The sequence below is a fragment of the Anthonomus grandis genome, chromosome 10 (assembly GCF_022605725.1).
Source record: "Anthonomus grandis grandis chromosome 10, icAntGran1.3, whole genome shotgun sequence".
Lineage (NCBI taxonomy): Eukaryota > Metazoa > Arthropoda > Insecta > Coleoptera > Curculionidae > Anthonomus > Anthonomus grandis.
Genome location: NC_065555.1, coordinates 29,533,199 through 29,548,190, shown reverse-complemented (window position 1 = coordinate 29,548,190; position 14,992 = coordinate 29,533,199). Strand labels below are relative to the sequence as shown.

At 36.8% G+C, this 14,992-nt stretch overlaps 1 protein-coding gene and 1 long non-coding RNA gene across 2 annotated transcripts in view; one reads left to right on the top strand and one right to left on the bottom strand.

Moving 5' to 3' along the window:
- Positions 1-14,992, top strand: part of LOC126741745 (aryl hydrocarbon receptor protein 1) — a 417,955-nt gene that overhangs the window by 251,492 nt on the left and 151,471 nt on the right. The gene's annotated exons all lie outside the window — the stretch shown is intronic.
- LOC126741748 (uncharacterized) lies at positions 73-2,212 on the bottom strand. Its single transcript, XR_007662314.1, has 2 exons — positions 2,071-2,212; positions 73-1,025 (listed from the first exon to the last, which is right to left on the bottom strand). It is a non-coding gene; the product is annotated as an uncharacterized LOC126741748 (long non-coding RNA).

The following is a 14,992-nucleotide window of genomic DNA, read 5'->3' as shown; positions in this document are numbered from 1 at the left end:
TGGTATAACAGAAAAAATACACAATAAATTTTATGAAAAAAAGGAATGTTTAAAAAAAAAACAAATAACAAATCCATATATTATTTTTATTATTAAATTTGTATATATATGTAATATAATGTATATAATAAATATAATAATGTATATAATCATGTATATAATATATGGCACATTCTACTGTTATCATCCCTTTCAAAAAAAATCTGCACGGCTTTTATAAGTAATGATTTTTTTTGCTTTAGCCTTACTCTCTGGTCTTTTAAAGGCCTTTCTTTGTGACCTGTAATATGACCCTGTAAATGACTTTGAAGATTGAATTAAGCAATACTTTTTTATTAAGGGTCCAGAAGCATACTTGAAAAATTATTTTTTTTTATGTACTGGAACCCAGGGCTTTAAAGTTGTACTCAAGTTGCGTCTTTAAGGCCTCACCGAACACTAGTTTTCGCTTGACTTCTTTTGTTATGTTTTTTCTTTTCGTTAAATGTTCTATTTTGGTTTCCGGAGATGTTAAATTCCTTTTATTTTTACGGTTTTTTAGTCTGTAGTATTTTAGTTTATAGCGTGTTGCTTTCTTTTCAGCTTTTTTTAATTCGGTTTTTATTCGATTTAATTCCCTAAATATTTTAGAGCGCTTTCTTAAAACTTTCTTACTGCCTGCTAAAGCTCTTCTGGATATCACTGGAACTTCAAAATTCGTTGGTGTCGAAAGCGGTGTATTTTTTTCTAAATATGTAACTAATTTTTTTTATTCCTTATTTTTTCTCAATATTTTAGTACAGCCTGTTTCCATCGCTTTCTTATTGCTCTTTTTTCTCTTTCAGAGACGTTGTTAATGGTTTTTATTTTTCCAACATTTTTTCTTCTGTGGTATCTTTCACGTTCTTTTTTCTTTGCCAACTCATACAGCTCTACGTTTAACTTAATTTTATCGCCAAATTAAATATACGCCTTTGCTCTGCTTCTCTTTTTTGTTTTCTTCTTTTTTGATCACCAATTTCCTTTTTTTAGTCATTGTAACAGGCCTAGTAAAAAATATTTATATAAATATTCGCATTTCTAATACATTTTTAAATTCCGATAAATATATACACAAGTAAATCAGCTCCATGGACATCGGTCAACTCCGTGGACTTCGAAATCTACGGAGTGGATGTCCATGGAGGTGATATTTTCCAATAAATTCAAAAATATAAAGTTACTGGTTATTACATACAGGTATGTTTTAGGTAATATACAAAATGATATTTTTTTTATTTATCGATATTTGTTTTTTTATATATTATTAGCCCCTTTACCGTCCAGCAAAATACAAATAACAAATAATTTCGAATTTTTAATGGTAATATTTGATAAGTTTTATGTCGATGCATTGGTGAGTTACAGTCCATGGAGGTGATTTTATAATTATTTAAAATTCTTTTTGTTAAATAAAAAAAAAATTTTGCTTTTTTTTAAATATTCCATTTCTATTTATTATAAAGGATATATTAGAACTTACTTTTCATTTTCTTTTACTTTTATAACGCGGTTACAGAATATTGACATCAATTTGAAGAATTACCCATAGATCAACACATATCAGAACGTTAATTTAACTTATTGATGTTAAATTTTTGATTAAAAATAAAAAGTAGAAATAGATATATGTTATTTTAGGCACAAAAATAATATTTTCCAAGCAAAAAAAAGATGTTGACATTCTTATTCCTAAAACCGCTTCTAAAAAATTTGAAATGGCAACATTGCAAGCAAAAGCTGACGCCATCTCGTGAAATATCATCTTGACAAACGGCTTTGTATTTACATTCGGCATTTGTGAAGTTCTGTGTTTTTTCTTTAGTTTTTGGTTGAAAAAGGATGAATCATTGTTTATTATTACGATAGTAAACATTTGTGCCGCACCATGGGAAAAAGGCGATTTAAGCCGATCTTTTCACAAGTAAATACCGAAATTATCATAACATCATATCGAGGGACCACCGTCGTCATAAACGTAAAATAATAAAAACTTATCAAAAAATATAAAATATTTATTTTCCATTAAAATGCTTTTTATTAGATACGTACCTTTACTCTTATGAAGAACGTTAAAAAAAACGCATAAAGAGTTCATAAACGATAATATTTTTTTATAATTTAAAGCATAATCTGTTGATAATAAATATTTATCATGTAAATATTTTTTGACGACGTCACTAGTAAAGATTACTTGTGTCGGTGGAGTCAACAATGGGCTCGAGCGGCGTTGCGATGTTGTTGCCTTTTTCTTTAATACACTTTAACTTTAAATGTTGCCTGCTTCATAGACTATCTTATCATATTATATAAAAAAAAATCCTTCATATTTTATTGAAAAGGAATAATATTGTTTTGGACCTGTCAAAATAAATGGCAAATTTTTATGTTAATATAAAGTGTATTTTTTTGCCATTTCTACATAAGCATTTGACATCATTGCATCAGAGATGTTGCAAGCAAACAAACTGCCCATAGTTTTAATGCTAATTCTAGCCTTTCAATATTCTAAGGTCCAGAACTTCTGTATTCATCTCATTTACAACCTGAAACGTAGTGATCAGGTGAACAATAAACTTCAAGATCTAAAGTGGATAAATATATCCGATCGACAAAAACTACATCTTGCTTGCTTCCTGCATAAATTAATTAAATCTGAGAGCCCTTCTTACTTGTTTGAAAATCTAACACATAGAGATAATATTCACCTACGCGAAACTCGTTTCAATACGCACTATGAACTACCCAAAATTAACAAAGTCAGGACTCAGAACTGCTTTTCTTACACATCAGTTAAACTTCTTAATCAAAATCCAATCATCAGTCAAGTTAAAGATAATACCTCCTGCACATTTAAATCAAAATTTAAAAAGCAGCTGTTACGTTTAAATGACTAATATCTTGTTTTCTGCTAATATGTTTATAACTTTTCTATTTCTTTTTAATTCTGTAGTATGTGTATGATAGTTTTGATAGGTAAATGATATTGTCAAACTTTTTTTTTAATCTTATTTCTAATTTTATAATTGTATCTTTTTTTGATATTCTTGGATAAACCAACAGCTTAGCTGAATTTCGCCGAGTTGAAAATAAAGGCGCTTTCATTTATTTATTCTTTAAATTCAAATATAAAAAACAGTGGTTTCATTTGAAAAAATGATATTGATGGTCGAAATTTATTTTTGAGAAGCCAAACAATATACAATACACATATTTCACGTACAAAAAAGCGCAACTTGAAATAGAAATCGACAGATCCAAGCGTTTTGGCGAAACACTTATCGCTTAATTTTAAGTAAATTTAAACATACCTTTTGGGACGCACTGAATATGGCTATATAACTAATACCACAAAAGCCAATTAAAAATAACCGTCAGAAACAGAATACAAAATATAAACATTATCCAGACAAGACACCGCTCATGCAACCCTAAACGAAACACAAAACAGCAGGAAAGGGTGGTAAATATATAATTAAAAAAAAAACGTAGAAATTCTGTTAAAATAAAAATGTATGTAGGCAACACCAACAGCTAAAATTGGTTTTCGTTCTTTTATCAGACGCGTTGCATCGGCGAGCTGTCATGAGGATTAGAGACGGGACTCCGCCCCATTTATGTAACCTCGAGATACGCATCGAATTGTCGAGGCGATTGCGACTACCCTCTTATTATATCTATCGCACCCTATTGGTGTAAAATTGTCGAAACATAATAAAGATTAAATTTCAGTATGGCTCTAGAGTAATTTGAGTAGTATGATGAAATTTAATGGGCTATAATTATGGCGCAGCGTTCGATCTGATATAAAATTATCATATTAAGGAACATTTACTGCCTAACAGTCTAAAATTTCCAAAGAAATTTACGAATTCGCTACATACGAGTACATTGTGTCCTATTTATGTTATGAATTCTATCGGGATCAAGGCCTTTAAATAATAAAGGTCTTAAAATAATAATAATAATAATAACTGGTAACGACCGAATTCATTACTTTTGGTACAAACGGTTTAAATACACTCATACACATTTAGCTCGTCATTTCAATAGATTTTTGCAGGAACCAACCAAAATACCAACTTACATTGCGCAAGGACTAACATATTTGCTGCCAAAAGATAACAATACCAAAAATCTTGAAAAATATAGGCCTGCCTGCCTACAATCTATAAACTGCTTACAGCATGCATTGCAAAAATATTTTATAAGCACTGAATTATTGCGACCACGGAATTATCGCTCTACAACAAAAGGGCTGCATTAAGAGGTCTCAAGGATGTAAAGAACAGTTACTTATAGATACTGTAATAATGGAACAAGCAATTTAGAAGCAGAGAAACTTATACACCGTCTTTATAGATTACCGTAAGGCTTTCGATACCGTTCCACACACTTGGCTGCTTAAGGTCCTTAAGATTTATAAAGTCGTTCCACCGCTTATCAATTTATTAAAACTTATGATGGGTTTTTAGACCACACAGTTGAATCTCAACTGCAAAAATCAAACATTAGCGATTGAGCCTATTAAAATACAACAAGGCATTTTCCAGGGAGATTCCCTAAGTCCCCTCTGGTTTTGTCTGGCTCTAAATCCCCTCTCTCATATGCTTAATCAAAGTCACCGTTTAACCGTTAAAGCTAACAGGGAAAACTTATATAATATTACATATCTAATGTACATAGATGATACCAAAGTCTATGCTGGGACATCAACGCATGTCAACTCATTGCTGCGAACAATTGAAATATTTTACCACGACATTAAAATGAGCTTTGGTATCGATAAATGCAAAACTCAAACAGTTATCGAAAGTAAATACAATACCAACAACTTTGAATTACAAGATGGTATAGTCTCATTCGGGCTATGGAAGAAGGGAAAACTAATACGTACTTGGGCGTACATCAGTCAGCCCATACAGACAACAAGAAAATGAAACAGAACCTCCAAAAGAAATATATCAATCGTCTTAAGCAAATTTTAAAAACTAAACTGAATGGTAAGAACATGATTAAAGCGGTTAATACCTACGCTATCCCTGTCTTAACGAATTTTTTTGGAGTCATTAGGTGGACAAAGACTGATATAGAGGAGATTAAGAGGAAGACCAGAATAACCCTCACGACGTTTCGAGCACACCACCCTCATCAGCCATCGAAAGACTTACTCTTCCCAGATCCAAGGGTGGTAGAGGACTAACTGATATTTCTTTTCTCTTCAAAAAACAAGTAGCAGATCTTCAGAAATACTTCCTCACTATGAGGGAAACCTCTTTTCTTCATACAGCAGTGGTGATAGCGGATAACGGATACACACCCTTGAATCTCCGTGAAGGTATAGCAGAACACATTACTGTTACAAGATCAGAGCACACAGCCATTAAAGTTAACACATGGAGGCAGAAGACAATACATGGGAAGCATCCTCACGAACTTAATGCCAAACATGTCGATTATGAAACGTCGAACTACTGGTTGACTCGTGGAGATCTATTTCCTGAAACTGAAGGCTTTATGATGGCTATACAAGACCAAGTGATTGCTACAAGAAATTGCCTTAAGTACATTACTAAAGATGAGAAAGTAATCGACGATCGATGTAGAAAATGCCTGCGCGTACCGGAGGCAATTCAACATATAACATCAGGATGCACATCTCTATTAGCTGCCGAATATCTGCACTGACATAACGGTGTGGCAAAAATTATTCATCAAGCACTGGCAAAAGTGTATCATCTAATTGACAAAACTTGCCCCTATTATCAGTACAAGCCAGAAACTGTACTTGAAAATGACAACTTTCGCCTCTACTGGGACAGAACTGTTTTGACCGACAGGACGCTGACTTCAAACAGATCAGATATAATATAAACAAACCCCAAAAGAAAACCTTTCTAATTGACATAGCAGTGCCCAATACCAATAATGTCAATAATAACCAAAAACCTTAACGCATTGGGTCTTTCCTCCTGGACGATTGTCACCATACAGAAATCTGTTGTACTGAATACATGCAACATTGTTCGAAAGTTCCTAAATCTACCATAGCAAAATTCATTTTGCCTTCAGGCCGCTGAAATTGACAACACTGCTATCAGCGAGGTAAAACAGAAAAATAATAATAATAATAATGATTAATTTAAAAAAAAAACAGAATATAAGTGAGATCAGATAGAATAGTGAGATGATGTGCAAATTAATGCTCTTAACCCAATTTAGTTTTAAACTTTCTTTTGAAGACTGGTATCGATAAAAAAGTCCATTATTTTGTATTTATTAATTACAGAGGCAATTTGATAGGTAAATGACTTCTTAAATGTTTCAGTTTTATGAGGTGGTATAGTTAAAAGGTTTAATTTTCGGATATTAATGTTATGAACATTGGTGCGATATTTAATTTTGCGGTGGAGATATGGAGGACATTGAAATTTAATAATTTTATAAAAAAATACTGCTAAATATAAATTGCGACGTCTACTCATATTTAAGCCATCCTACTTCGGACAAATTGTGAGATGTTCTTCGTCTACGCCTTATGCCAAATATGAGTCTCAGACAGCAATTTTGCACTTTTTGAACCTTTTTTATGTCCAGGCTGTCCAAAAAAAGCCTCAAAGTTGGAAGATGATAAAACGAGTGTTTCACAGAGCATAGTCTTAGTTTTTTAAAGCGATAAATAATATCTATGTGAATAAATTAGTTTCAACGTCGAATATGCTTTTTTTAAACAAAAAGTAATATGTTCTTTAAATTTTAATTTATAATCCAATATTAAGCCTAGATTTTTAACTGAGTCCTTAAATTCTATTATATTGTTGCCTCCGTCAATCCGGTGTCAATTTTTTTAATGCCGAAATTTTCTCCGTTTCGTAAACAGAATCGTATATGATATACGTATATTCTACAGTTTAATAAATATACCTTGATCATATACGGTTGATAAATATATTAAAACCAAAAATGTACTAAAAAATCGTTGAATAAACATATATTTAACGATATATTATACATATGGTGCGTTGCTTGGGTGGTTATCGTTAAGTACATTAACTGTAAAGGATATAGGCCTTTACCTTCTTGTGTAGATTACATCTATCAAATTTGGCTTGATATTCTTCCATACATTGTTCTAATTTCTCTTTTTCTTTAGCTGTTCTTATTTCTCTCTGTTCGTTCATGTATTCTCTTATTTTATTTTTAAACAATCATCTTCCTTCCACCAGTTCCAAGATCTCATCCGTCATCTAAGATTTTTTTCCCATTTACCAATTACTGTCAATTGTACATTCAATCGTCTAATGGCTTTATCCATCATCTTCAACAAAAGAAGCGCTATAAAATTTTGGATTGGTTCAATTTTTTCTCCTATTTCTCGCATGAAGATTAATATAATCCTTCTGCATGTACTTCGAAGGTATCGTAAACCTAATATGGCACTAGCTATTCTAAATAAGTCAGAAAAACATTCTTTTTGCCTCATTTGTAGAAGAGCAGGAAAGATTCCATCCACTCCAGATGACGCGATTCGCCCATTTCATCTGAGAAAATGATTCTTACATTTGCCACCCTATTTTGGATTTCCGGTTAAACTTCTTCTTCTTTCGTATAGTTGCGATTGCGTTTTTTGAGGATTTTCCTTCTTTGGTCACAAGAAGGTCTATAGACTTTATCGAGAAAGGATTCTTTACAGTTTACACGCAAATAGGTTACTTGAAAAACTTCTTAGTGATTTGGTAAGCTGACAACATGAAGCTTAATGGTAAGTCTTAAAAGTAAATTTACGAAAGTTATTAAGCTATCATATCCTTGAAATACCTACTTGCGGACAAAACTCACAGCAAATCACCACACTTCTATGGACTTCCCAAAATACATGAGGAACAGATTCGCTAACTTCCAAACTCTCTAGGTTTCTGTTGTACATCATTAGACCACTGCAAGAGAACACGGAACATACTTCGTCGAACTACTTCAGGACACTAACATCGGACCCAGTGACTGTCTAGTAAATTTTGATGTTGAGAGTCTGTAAACGAATGTGCCCATCGAGGAATCCTTGAACATCATTAAGGAAAGGCTCGGAGAGGACACGACCCTTGCTGAACGCACTGGACTACCACTTGAGGGAGTGATAGAGCTTCTGGAAGTTGTTCTGCATAACTCCTACTATCACGTCAAAAATAGGTCTTACGCCCAGGACGAAGGACTCCTAGTGGGATTCCCACTATCTCCAGTCGTAGTTAACATTTACATGGAGTGGTTTGAAGAGCTCGCTATAAGAACAGCACATTCTAAACCCAAGATGTGGCTTGGATACACATTCATCGACTGGGACGATGTCGACCAAAAAGAACGACGCAGAAGTAACGGATTTTCTGAAACATCTCAACAACGTTAGACCCAGCATCAAGTTTACGATGGAGTTGGAAACTTTCAATTTTACCAGAAGTCAACCTTACCCTTTTTAGACGTTTTTGTGAAAAATTATAACGGCCACCTTAAGACTTCAATCTGCCGCAAACCCACGCATACTGGCTACTGGCTACTGGCCAGTATGCGTGGGTTGCACTATAACTCAAATTAATCGGCGTCAACAAACGTGGGAATCATCAAGTCATTATATAAAACGGCGCCCACAATTGGCAAAAACATTAACGACCTTAAGATGGAGATAGAGTATATCACCAAGGACCTTCAACAAAATGGGTATTCACTAAAGTTGATCAAAACAACAATCAAGAAATCAGCGGTAACAAAAAGAAAAGAACCACAAGAGCGAGAGGAATGCACATCAGGGGAACTTTGAAGAAAGTCAGGAGAATCGCTACGAAGTTCAACGTAAAAACTGCCTTTACGTCGAATACAACCATATGAGTACCATGTGAATGCGTGGACTATATTGGCGAGACAAAACGCCCTTCAAAGTAAGGAGAAAGGAGCACCAAAAGTAAATCCAAACAGGGGAAGTTTTCAGATTAGAAATTTCATAACACGCTTGGTGCAACATACATTGGGTAGAAGCAAAAATTCCATATAAGGAACAACACTGGAAAAGAGGAAAATTTCTTGAAACAACATACATCGCGCAAAATCATGGAATCTTCAGGCAGCCCAGTGTCGAAATTCCCAATATCTGGAGACCTCTACCGTCAATATACAATATATAATGCATTTCACAAGTTCCACATGACTAGGCATATCATTAGTTATACCCCGTAGAATACTAGTTTTTGTTAGTTTACACTTGATATTGGTTGGAGATACACATCAACCGAAACGTCGTGTTAAATTTAAAAATAAAGGTATTGCAAGTTCGAAGATTTAGTTATTACTAGTATTATGAAGGATATCAGAAGCGACTTTATTTGTTAACGCTGAAGTAACGTAGTCTTCTGACAATAATAAAATAGGTGTTTTGTGTAACGTCTTTTCAATGTTGTTCTACAACTCACATCAAATTAAATTGCTTTCGATTCTGATTTGGAAGACTGAGGGATGGTCGTAAAGACCCTTATTGCAGCGGTTTTTAGTAGAAACAGTGATGTAAATAGAGGTTCCTCTGTATTATCCATGTTATTTAACTTCTACAGGTACTTCCCAAAAGTCTTCATAAGTAAAGACTTAAAACTTCTTAAAATTTGAAGAGAACATCTTACGTCATTTTTTGAACGGAAAAAGTCTTTGTAGAAACTCAGCCATACGTTAAGACACTGATAGATAGAACTGATGGAACTGGATGAATGACAACCATTTTTAGTAGGAGAAGTAAAAACAAAAACTCTCTGATGGCCTACTTAAACCATGCCAGTGTTGAACTGACTTAGTCCAATGAAAAATTCTACATTCTACATTCAGGAAAGGCTAAAATAGTGGAATGCTAGACCAAATTGAAGTTTCATGCTTATTAGAGAACCTGTGGCAGCATTACTTTATTTTATATGAGTCGTGAAAAACAAAATTAATTATGTACCTAAATTTAGTGTAGGTATGCAAAGTTCTACATTCTCTTCAGCCTTTTCAGCTCAAGATACCTTATCCATGCTTTAAAGCATGACCGCTAGATGGCGCCACAGTATTAAAGGGTGTGGGGACTTGTATCGCCCTCTCACTCACTCCGAGAGTGGAGTGGAGGCTGTCAATTGTCAGGATGGATTCAATCCATTATGGCGGATTAGGTTGCACCTGAGTCGTGACAGAGACTGGTTGTAAAAGTCGTTGACTTCCACGTGTCTAAGCTATGTAGCTGTTTTCTTGTACGATTGGTACAATAAAGTATTGTTACCCGTTAACAAGTGTATTATTTTGGTGTTTAAGAGTATAGGATCTCTCGTCTGGTGACTACAAAACCTACAGTGGTGACCCCGACGTTCATATAGTAACGGTTGTGCGTGTGCTGTAATTTAGCAGTGAACTAGTACGCTATTTGGTAATTTTACCCTGGAACGGTGATGTGATCGCTCAGTTGTGTTGTTAATGAATTTTATTGAAAAATTGTGCCGTCTTCAGTATCCTTACCGCCAATTTTTCCCATCTGCCATCGTGTGCGTCCGGCTTTGTGATTGTTCGTATTGCTAGGCAGAATTCTGGCACGCAGTTGCTGTCGGTTGAAATTGTGCTGTGTGCAGCCGGCTTTTTGCAGTTCGACTATTGGCCGCACTTGTTGGTAGTGTTCGTACGGGTGCTGTTTACCGGTTGCCGGATGTTTGGCTGGTTGCTGTACTTTGGAGCGCGACGTTTCGCCACTTGACTCTTGCATCTCGCCGTCTGACAGCAAGATCAGCTGATTTCAAACTTCAAACTTGTGATTGAGGGATCAGCTGATTTGATACTTCATGATACTTCAGTGCAGTGCGTAAAGGTACAAACGTTTAAATTTAGTTTTTTATTATGGATGTGTGATAATCATCCCTTTTGATTAATTATCGTCACTGTTTTTACTGTATTAAATATTGTGTTGGAAACTATTTTTAATTTAAAATTAGATCATACTTTTTTATTTTTTTATTCATTTATTTCACATATATTATTCATTTTGTTGCCATAATGTCGGCTGAAGAGCTACAAGTGCAATTAGATCAAACTAATGCTCAACTACGTGATGTCAGGGACGCCCTGGCTAATGTTATTGCCGGTAATGGCCGTAATGAAGGCCGCATCGACGCTGTTTCGCCTAAAATTCCCAAAATTATAACTTCTGACATTCAGTGCTGGCTTTTTCAGGTCGATGCCGCTTTCCGCCGTGCCAATATAACTGTAGATTCTACAAAATTCGATTATTTAGTTATGGCTATTGACGATGCGGAAGCCTTCAAATGTATCAGCTCAATTATTAAATCGAGTCCGCTTCCGGGTGATGCGTTTGAACAAGCAAAAGCCAAGCTTGTTTCACGTTTTTCCTTATCTAAGGAGGACAGTTTAAAAAAGTTATTAAAGGGTCGTGTCGATGTTAATTGCAAACCTTCTATAGTATTGAGTCAACTTCGTGATTTAAATGAAAGTAACCTCTCGGATCAAGTTCTTAAAACAATCTTTCTCCAGTGTCTTTCGCAACAACAGCGCGACATTCTAACGATTGTATCAGACAAGGACCTTGAAACTTTAGCCACTATCGCCGACAAAATTTCGTGTCAACCGGGTTCGAACGCTGAATTTCCCCAAGCTTTCGGGGTGTTTAAAAAACCCGTACCATCATTGCCAGTAGACCGCTCTGAATTTCAAAAGCTCGAGGCAAAATTTGACACCATGATGGAATCATTTAACCAAATGCAAATGGAATTTAAACGCTTACGCAGTCGCGGTCGGTCACGGTCTGGGTCCAATCAGGGTCGCAGGAGTAATTCTGCGAAATCCGAGTTATGTTATGCGCATCAGAAATACCCGAATAACGCTCTTTCGTGCAAAGAGTGGTGTAAAATGTTCGCGGAATTTTCGGCTAAGCCAAAAAACTAAGTTCTACACCTTCCTGTTTGGAGGCGGCAGGTAAAGGTGTGATTGGACCTTCTCGACGTCTTCATATCCGTGACAGGACCACAGGTCAAATTTATCTTGTCGATACCGGTGCGGACATTTCGCTAGTGCCAGTCGATCCTAGGTTTCGCGACAGACCGGCTCGGCTAAAACTTTATGCCGCTAATAATAGCTTCATAAATACTTATGGTGAGGCGCTTCGTACTCTGAATTTGGGGCTGCGGCGCGATATAACCTGGAACTTTTGTATCGCGGAGGTTCCATATGCCATTATTGGCGCCGATTTACTTTTTCAGTATAATTTGGCGGTTGATCTACGCAGGAAATGTTTAATAGACCCTTCAACTGAGCTATGCTCTAAAGGAATTGTCAAAGAGGCTCCTGTACACTCCATACATTGTGTGCTGATAGATAGTGAGTGCAAAAAAATTCTTTCAGAATTCCCAGAAATTACAGGCAGCTCCTGCAATATTCCTCCAAAAATTCCTAGAGTTTTCCATCATATAGTTACCTCAGGACCTCCCTTGTCAGCTCGGGCTCGTCGGCTACCGCCTGATAAGCTTAAGTATGCAAAAATGGAGTTCCAGCATTGGATAAACACTGGTAGGTGTAGACCCTCTTCTAGCTCTTGGGCAAGTCCCATTCATATGGTCAAAAAGGGTGACACCGAGTGGCGGGTGTGTGGTGACTATAGACCGTTAAATGCTGTTACCAAACCGGATAAATATCCCATTCCCCATTTATATGACTGCTCCAGTGAAGTACATGGTAAAAAAATCTTCAGCAAGCTTGATCTTATTCGTGCTTATCAGCAGATTCCAGTTCATCCTGAGGACATCGAAAAGACTGCTGTAATAACTCCCTTCGGTTTGTTCGAATTCATGTTCATGACTTTCGGCTTGCGTAATGCTAGCCAGACCTTTCAGAGATATCTCAACCAAGCCTTGAGCAATCTTGATTTTACCTTTGCTTATCAGGACGATATTTTGGTATTCTCCAAAACCATTGAAGACCATCACACTCATTTACGAGCAGTCTTCGAAAGACTTAGAGAATTTGGTCTTCGCTTAAATCCCGCCAAATGTGTTCTTGCCGTTAATGAAATTGATTTTCTGGGTTATCGCATTAACCATCGTGGTATATCTCCTATTCCTACTAAGGTTGAAGCCATTTTAAGTTTCCCCAAGCCTTCTACGGTCTCTCAGCTTCGCCGCTTCTTAGGCATGGTAAATTTTTACCATCGCAATATTCCTACCGCGGCCTCCTCTCAAGCTCCTTTAAATGCATATTTCAAGGACTCGCGTAAAAATGATCAAAGTCCTATCATCTGGACGGATCAGTCTGAACGAGCTTTTGAAAAAGTTAAACAGGAGCTGGCTAGTGCAGTCTTACTAGTCCATCCCCGCGCTGGTGCGGAACTCCGTGTGGTATCCGACGCCTCTGACATTGCGATTGGTGCTTCCCTCGAACAACTGTCTGAACCGATTGATGGAACGAAGCAGTCCTGGGAGCCTTTGGCATTCTATTCTCAGAAATTGTCCCCTCGGCAGACTCGATACAGTCCTTACGATAGAGAATTGCTAGCCATTTACGAGGCAATTAAATACTTTGAGCATTATCTTGAAGGTCAGGAGTTCAAGGTTGTGACCGACCATAAGCCCTTGATCTACGCTTTTCTTCAGCGTCCAGACAAAGCTTCTCCCCGGCAATCTCGCCAACTTTCATACATTTCCCAATTTACTACGTGCATTGAATACATTAAAGGTTCAGATAATGTGGTGGCTGACTGTTTGTCACGTATTGAGTCTCTCTCTCTACCCATAGACATCTCTCTAAAACAAATTTCTGATTTGCAGAGCAAAGATGAAGAACTGGCAGAGCTTATTAAGACACCCCATAAAGACTTCTGTTTTAAAACCTTCGACTTTGGTCCTGACAAGACATCTTTATATTGTGATGTCTCTGGCGACTCCATTCGCCCCTTTATCCCTTTGCCATTACGGCGCATGATCTTTGATCGTATACATAACGCTGCCCATTGTGGAACCAAATCAACTGACAGGCAAATTCGCATGAAGTACATTTGGCCCGGTCTGCACCGTGATGTTGCACTATGGTGCAAAACCTGCTTAGATTGCCAGCATGCCAAGGTTTCTAGGCATGTCAAATTTATTCCTGAACATTTTGTAACCCCTGATGGTCGCTTCGACCACGTACATATCGATCTGGTGGGCCCTCTGCCTCCAAGCAATGGCTTCCATTATATTTTGACAATGATTGATCGGTTCTCCCGTTGGGTAGAGGCCATTCCAATCCCGGATAAATCTGCCCAAACTGTTTCGCGGGCCTTTTATGATACATGGGTCTCTCGTTATGGGTCTCCCAAAGTTATTACCTCTGACCAGGGTCTTGAGTTTGAAGCCACCTTATTTAAAGCCTTACTTAGCCTTATTGGCACTCAACACATCCATACGACTGCTTACCACCCTGCGGCAAACGGAATGATCGAGCGTTGGCATCGTTGCCTTAAAGCCGCTTTGAAGTGTCACAATGACAAGAATTGGACGCGGACCTTATCCACGGTTCTTTTAGGGTTGCGCTCTCATGTTCGTGCTGACACCGAGGCATCGCCTGCCGAATTCTTGTTTGGCACGACACTTCGCATGCCTGGCGAATTCTTTCTTGAAGGGGATTTTACTCCTGATCCTCGCACATTCATTGAGGAGTTTCGTGAGTTTATGCGACTCGTCAGGCCTGTTCCAGTCACACATCACCACAAGAGGCGCGCGTTTGTTTTTAAAAATTTATACGAATGCTCCCATATTTTCTTACGCAATGTTGTTGCGAAGGCACTCGAACGAACTTATTCCGGACCTTACAAGGTTGTTAAAAGACTGTCCGATAGGGTGTTTGATATCGATATCAACGGGAAAACGAAAAGCGTCTCGGTTGAGTTACTTAAGCCGGCATATCTCATGTCTGAAGACTTGATAGCTGATACACT